We start from the raw sequence: 7,420 nt of genomic DNA, 5'->3' as shown, positions 1-7,420 counted from the left end.
GTCCTTATTTAGGGGTCTGTATTAGTTTAGGTGGTCAATATTAAGAGAGTCAGGTCTGGGGTCATTATCAGTGTAGGGGGTCTGGTCTAGGGTCTGTATTTAGGGTGCTTGTTCTGGGGTAGGTATTTATTCAGGGTGCTTCTTCTGGCTGTCTGTAATTGTTTAGGGGGTCTGGTCTGGGGACTGCAATAGTTTAGAAGGTCTGGGGTCTGTACGTATTCTAGGATCTAGCCTGGGGTCCGAATTTATTAGTCTGAGTAAAAGGGGTTGTCCGGGCACATGGATATCAGTATGAAAAACCAGTCTGTGTCCAGACAACCCCTTTAATGTGTGGGCCTGGGCCTTGGTGTCTGAATTTTTGTGTTTCTTTAAAGGCTGGAAATGGCTGCAGAAGCGAGGAGCAAAGATGTCTCATCAGGAGAAGTCGCCATAACGGTCTGTGTCAGCTGGAGAAGAAAAGAGAACGACTCCCATCAGAGAAGACTTCACTTGGGAGTCACTGGATCTATAGAGGATCTGTCCACTCTTCTGATATGTATGTTATAGGAAATCCTTGTATTCTATAAAAAGTCTTTGTGTACCCAGGACTAATAGACAAGTGTGTGTTACCATTCCCATTGTCAAGAGGATGTGTCCCTACACAGTGTGATACTGTCAGCGATGGTTGGAGACTGTCAGTATGCAGGGACACAGCCCTTTGACAAGGGGAATCGTAACACCCATTTGTCAATGCACGGAAAGGTGGGATTCACTATAGACACGGCAGAGCGGTGGTGGGGAATGGGGGCCCAAGTTCGTGTAACAGCCCAGGGCCTATGGGCTACTTATTCCGCTACTGCCTGGATGGGGTGAAACGCGTCAGCCAATGAGAATTGAACACGGACGTGAGTGACGTCATCACTCCGTGCGCCTGACTCTTCGTGGTTGTTTTCCGCACCACACTGGCCTTATTACCTCCGTTCACCTGAACCTGGACTTCCACTACTTTTCAGCATGCATGCTTTTTTTCTGGGTATAAACCCTTCACTTCCTTACAGCAATAAGATCTTTAACTAACAATCTGGATAAGCAGGAATTCTTTGCCAATTACATGAAAAGGACCACACCTAATGGCACAAAGGAACTCTGAAAAAATCTGAAGCAGCAGATGAGTATATGTTTTCAGCTTGTATATTATGCATGGACTGCATAAAAACAGATTGGAAATATTTTTGCTATCTCTATGTAAGTAATTACACTTCAGCCTCATTCGCATCTGCGTTGGGGTCCCTTCTGACGTTCCGTGTGAGCTTTCTGTCTGAATGGGATCCTGAACAGACACAAACGGAAACCAGAGATTTCCGTTTCCATCACCATTGATTTCAATGGTGACGGATCCAGTGCCCATGGTTTCCGTTTGTCTCTGTTGTGCACGGATTCGTCATTTTGCCGGAAGCAATAGCAAAGCAATACCGTAGTCGACTACGCTATTGCTTCCGGCAAATAGAATTTTTTTTGTCTTGCTATACTGTTTATGCCCATTCAAAAATGTGTTCCATGTACAATGCTACCAGGTGTGTGTCTTGTTCAATGTCTGCATGCCTTGAACAGCCGTTTGAGGGTGAATATCTCTGCACTAGATGCGGCATGTTGTGTATTTGGAAGCCCAGGTACTGGATCTAAATATGCAGCTTGCAAGGGCTCATGCAGACGACCGTTGTGCCACTCGGGCCGTTTTTGACGGCATCCAAGTGGCACCCGATAGTCTTCATGGACCCATTCACTTTAGCGGGTGAATCGGGTCGGTGAAAAATGGTCCGAGTCTCCAATCCGAGTAAAGATAGAACATGTCCTAGCTTTCCTCAGATCACTGACGGGACTCGGACGGTACACTTGCTCGTGTGCGTGAGGCGTCAGGAGCATTGCAAACCTGGAGAGGAGTTTAGAGCTCACTGAGCAAACACTGGCTGGGGCCAGCAAGATGGAGGTGTGTGGAGGGGGGCAAACTCAGGATCCAGAGATTAGTAGATGGGGAACAGTTAGAGGAAGGGCTAGGGGAAAAAGTGCCAGGGAGGCTAGTCCTGAACTGGCACAACCTAGTAAATATGCCTGTTTGGCTGATATTAGGGATGCAAGTCCGGAGCCAGCATCACTACAGCCGGGCGTTGCACCTAGCAACCAGGACGAGGACTGCTGTAGGAAGGATGGAAGTAGGAGTGCAGCAAAGGTCAGACGGATACTGATTGTAGGCGATTCTATTATTAGGCGGACAGATAGTGTTATCTGTCGCTGCGACCGTGAATGCCAAACAATGTGTTGTCTGCCGGGTGCTCGGGTTCGGCATATTGCGGACCGAATAGACAGATTGCTGGGTGGGGCTGGGGAAGACCCGGCGGTCATTGTACACATCGGTACCAATGACAAAGTCAGTGGGAGATGGAAGGTAATTAAAAATTATTTTAGGGAACTAGGAGAGAAGCTAAAGTCCAGGACCTCCCTGGTAGTGTTTTCAGAAATACTACCAGTGCCACGAGCATCACTAGAAAGACAGCGGGAGATTAGGGAGTTAAATAAGTGGCTTAGAAATTGGTGAAGGAAGGAAGGATTTGGGTTCATGGAGAACTGGGCTGACTTCTCTGTCGGCTACCGGCTATATGGTAGGGACGGGCGGCATCTAAATGGGGAGGGTGCAGCTGTGCTGAGGTAAAGAATGGTTAGACGGCTAGAGAAGCTTTTAAACTAGGATCTGGGGAGGGAGGGAGGGTGGGGATACACAAGCTGGGTTAGATAGAGTACATAGGGAGTGGGATACAGAAGGGGGATTTAGTGGGAGCCCTGGGGTTAGCAAGCCGAGTAGGGAGGTGACTAGGAATAAATACAGACCTAAGAATATTAAAGGTATGCTGGCAAATGCATGACTGGCCTAAGTCATTGACCCTGTTAACCTTTTATTCCCCTTTCCCTTCCCATAAAGACACGTGACAACCGAGGTTGGATGTGAAATGGCCACAGCAGCCGTTTATTAATTGACATTATTTTTTAATGCAATTTAATCCGAAACATTCGGATAACTCCCTTAGGAATTCGACCAGAGAATTCCTCCTATAATTCCATGACCCAACATGGGTCAGAATCATAAATAACAATCAACATTATTAACACTTAACAGAGCAGGGGAAGTCCTTGAAGCCCTTTTTAACACCGGATTTCCTTTAAGTTAGCCATCTGCAAACCACCACCAACTCTTTACCTCCAGCCGTAAACCAGCTCGGAGGCACCGCTCACCTCTGCAGATGGCTCCAACCACCAGAAGACCACTTCAAAGGGATAACACCCGATGAAGTCTTCAAATGATATACCTTCCACCAGAAGACCACTTCAAAGGTATAACACCCGATGAAGCCTTCAAGTGATATACCTTCCACCAGAAGACCACTTCAAAGGGATAACACCCTATGAAGTCTTCAAATGATGTACCATTTTGGGGGACGCATACCCCCGATGCGACCCCCCCACCATTTTGTACTGACCAACCTCAAGGACTCCCCCCGCCACAGCGAAACAGGCCTTGACCACCTTAAGCCTGTGAGTCCCCCCAAACCACCACCGCCCTCTCAATTCCGTCTGCTAATGCCAGGATCAATTCCAACCTCGGTCAAATGTACCCCCTCACCCCTCCAATAATTCCCGACTCCTGACTCCAGGTCCATGTGACAAACACAAATGCCCCCGTTCTTGGCAACAAAACGTGACACCGCCCGGTTTACCTTACTGCGGGCTTTGTTCACCTTCTTGGCTGATCTCACTAAACGCCAAATCTCCTTGGAACTATGTCCAACCACACAATCACTAGGTGAGGATAAGATGCCCATAAACAAAATAAATTGCGCTTAATCTCCCGCACCAACTCCCGAAACGGGCGCACCCCCAGACATCCCCCAGTGCCCAAAGATTGTCCCAAAAGCCCCCCCTAAACAAGGGTGATGATCTGAAAAGAAAACAAGCACCTCATATGAAAACAATCAAAACACCATTACCCACACCAAACAAATGAGGGCGCACGTAAGACCGAAACCTATCGGACTCACCATCGGCTACTGCGACGAACACCCTCATCCTCCAACGCCCCGCTTCAGTAGCAGCGCAGATCCTGAATGAGTGGGACGGGTAATACCCCTGCCCCACGCCAACCTCAGCCAAGCATTTTTAACATCTAGCACCAACTTGATACTCGGACAAAATCAAGCCATTCTCATGACGGAGTAATGGCGACTCCGGCACCCCACCGCATGGCTGAAAGCAACCATAAAAGCAACCAGACACATCGCCGATCCCGGAAGGGCAAAACACTACCGACCCACTTGATCAGTCTTGGACCGCCGCAAAACAACTCTAGTCTATCCCCCCACAGACCCACATCTGGGTCACATCTTGGACACCTCCTGGAAACATCCTGGAAACCCCGTGATTTAAATCAAAACGCCCCACCAGCAACAAACTACTCACTTTGGCCAGGGAAAAACTTTTTAGATACGCTTAACCTCGAGTTAGCCATCTGCAACCACCACCAACACCTTACCTCCAGCCGTGAACCAGCTCGGAGGCCCCGCTCACCTCTGCAGATGGCTACAACCACCAGAAGACCACTTCAAAGGGATAACACCCTATGAAGTCTTCAAACCATGTACCTTTTTTGGGGGACGCATACCCCCGATGCGACCCCCACACCACCTCCCCAACATCCCCCAGTACAACCATGCTACCAACCGGTCCTTTTCCGTACTGATGTTACCCAAACTCTTACCCGCTCCTCCCACTGCTGCCAACAAGCCGAACAAGTGCTACAAGTCACCCTCGCCAGCGACTGCCCCATCAACCGTTCCCCGGTACCGAAAACCCGATCCCAGAGATGCTCCGAGCAAAGCAAACCGAACAGCTCCACTGCCGGTGCCAATTAGCGAAATCGATCCCCCTACGAGCGAGAAAGAGCATCAGCAATACAATTGGAAACCCCTGGTACATGCAGCGCAACAACCCGCGTGTTTAAGACAAGCCACCAAAACTAGATGACACAAAGCTGAAACCACAGGTGGAGAAGAAGCTGATAAGTTGTTAATTGCTAACCCACCCCCATATCATTGCAGTGGAACCGAACCTTTTATCCCTGGGCCTATCCCCCCCCAAATGGTCACCACAACCACCCTGGGGAGAGCTCAAGACGGGCCAGATTCCGCGTAAGACCCTGGTCACCCAGCTATCCGGCCAGTTCCCCGCACACCATTGATCTCCTGCCTATGCGCCAAAACCACCGGCCCCGCCGCATCAGTCAACAGCTCCAACTTGCCCATATCATGTACCGGTGACATCCACAGCGATCTATCGTTATATTGCCCTAGGAACGCATCCCTGACCTGTAGATCAGCCTTGTGATCCAAACCAATCCTCCCAAAAAATAGCGGGATGCCCGGATACCCGCCGTTGCTGCCGCCAATCGCCTACTAAAATTCTACCCCTTGGCATAATCCGACAGGCAAATTTCAACTTCCCCAGCAGCTACTGGAGATCGCGCAAAATGATCTTCTTCAATCGTCAAGCCCGCCTCACCTCCTGCCGCAATGGCAGTAATTTTTTCTTCCGGAAGCCTGCACTAAATTGCGACTGAATGCATTTCGATCCCTTAAAACAAATGGTAGAAACCGGGCCCCCGGTTGTACCAGGCGCCAGAGGGATTCCAAAATCCGTCGCAACCTTCTGCGATGAATACAATACGTTACCGCAAACAGGGGAACCGCTAGAGCCGACGCACTAACTCATCAAGCTAATGTATTAATAAATCCACCCCAGCTACGCCCTTCGTCACCCATTCCACGAAACTACTAACTGCTTCAAAGCATGCGCCAGACCGAGAGCATCCCATTGGAAGCCACCTATCGACATAAAACCCCCCGTTCCAGAAGCAACCCAACAGCCGTTGGCTCTCTGGATGTACAGGCAGCAACCGGAAAGCTGCTTAGAGGTCAGTTTTTGCCACCACCGACCCGGGCCCCGCCTACCGCACTAATGCACCGCCGTGTTGAATGACCCGTAAACAACCGAGCATAAGTCGTTATCTATCCCCTCATTCACGTACGATCCCCTGGGAAAGCAAATGCTGAATCAGCCGGAATTTATGAGGCCCCGCTTTGGCCCAAAACCCTAAGGGGAATACCACTAGATTCTCTATCGGCAACCGGCACGGCCCGCGACCCAACGACACTTCCTTCCAAAGTTTACCCGAGCCAGCCGCCGAGTGCAAATAAGCCGATTCAAGGTTGCGACGGGTAACCGGAACCTCGTGTGGAGGAGGAGGGATAACAAAACCCACACAAAACCCTTCGTAAATTATCCTAGCTGCACCTCTATCCGGACACTCACTTAGATACCGGGCCATCCTTTTCACCCTCACCGGCGACCGCCCCTGGACCAACGGCAGGAGACTGAGGGCCCGGCCGCCTACCTTTCCGCATGCCTTTTCCGGCCCAATGCAAGGACCCGTTGCGCTCCGCACAGACACGCTCAAATCTACACGTGGCACCAAACTTACATCGGCCATCGTGGAATTGCCATCAGAACCCCAACTTTGACCCAGAGCCCTGTCCGGACTGACTAGACTGACCACCTTGCCCACGCTCCCGGGAAAGGACTGCTTAACCGGGCCGTAACTCGTAACCACCGCGCAATATCCTTTTTGATCCCCTGATCACCGGCCGGACCGCAACCAAGCCTGACAAAAGAGGATAGAGGCCAGTCCACCTCTAGGACAAAAGACAACACCGAGAAGTGGAGACTGCCATGTTTTGGTAGCGACGTACACCGTACAATGCCCCTGAACAATCTCCCTTCCCCCCGTACGCCCAATAGGCCAACCCGATGGCATACCAATAATAAAAACAACGCCGAGCAATTTTTTCGGCACCTTTTTTCCGATCACGCTTGCCAAATAGCAAAACTTGGGACCAATTGACGAACGTCTGCGGGATAAGCCTGCAATTCCAAAGCTTGCCATTCCAAAATGACTTTAGCAAGCGGCAGAAAAGAAAATTACCACGTACATTGTCCTCCAAATCCGGTCACGGACCTCCTCCCGGGGACCCCACTGGAACTACAGGCGCCGCTGCCCTATCCAATTGCCCGACCAACTCGCGCAAACAACCCACTAAAACTGATATGCATCGCGCCACCGCCCGCCGATACTTCCGCGCTCGCTGCCCCCACCCCCAACACCCGACATGAAAATTGCTGAATACGGTAGAGTAAGAGTTATGCACTCACCAGGCTGCCCAGGCGCTGTGTTCCCGCCAGCCGGAAAATTCTGACCGCGTTGCGACTGATCCAGCTCCCCCATCTTCCAGATCCTCTCTTGCTGCCGATTGGTACTCGCACCGACATCTCCGCACAGGGA

The 7,420-nt window shown here is 50.6% G+C and overlaps 1 protein-coding gene across 1 annotated transcript in view; it reads left to right on the top strand.

Annotated features, from left to right (window-relative positions):
- The window catches only part of LOC142657685 (calcium-activated chloride channel regulator 1-like), a 1,094,600-nt gene that overhangs the window by 1,015,967 nt on the left and 71,213 nt on the right, over positions 1–7,420 (top strand). The window lies entirely within an intron of this gene.

Source organism: Rhinoderma darwinii, chromosome 7 (assembly GCF_050947455.1).
Source record: "Rhinoderma darwinii isolate aRhiDar2 chromosome 7, aRhiDar2.hap1, whole genome shotgun sequence".
Classification (NCBI taxonomy): domain Eukaryota; kingdom Metazoa; phylum Chordata; class Amphibia; order Anura; family Rhinodermatidae; genus Rhinoderma; species Rhinoderma darwinii.
The sequence above is the reverse complement of the archived record's forward strand: the minus strand, read 5'-3'. Positions and strand labels throughout refer to the sequence as shown.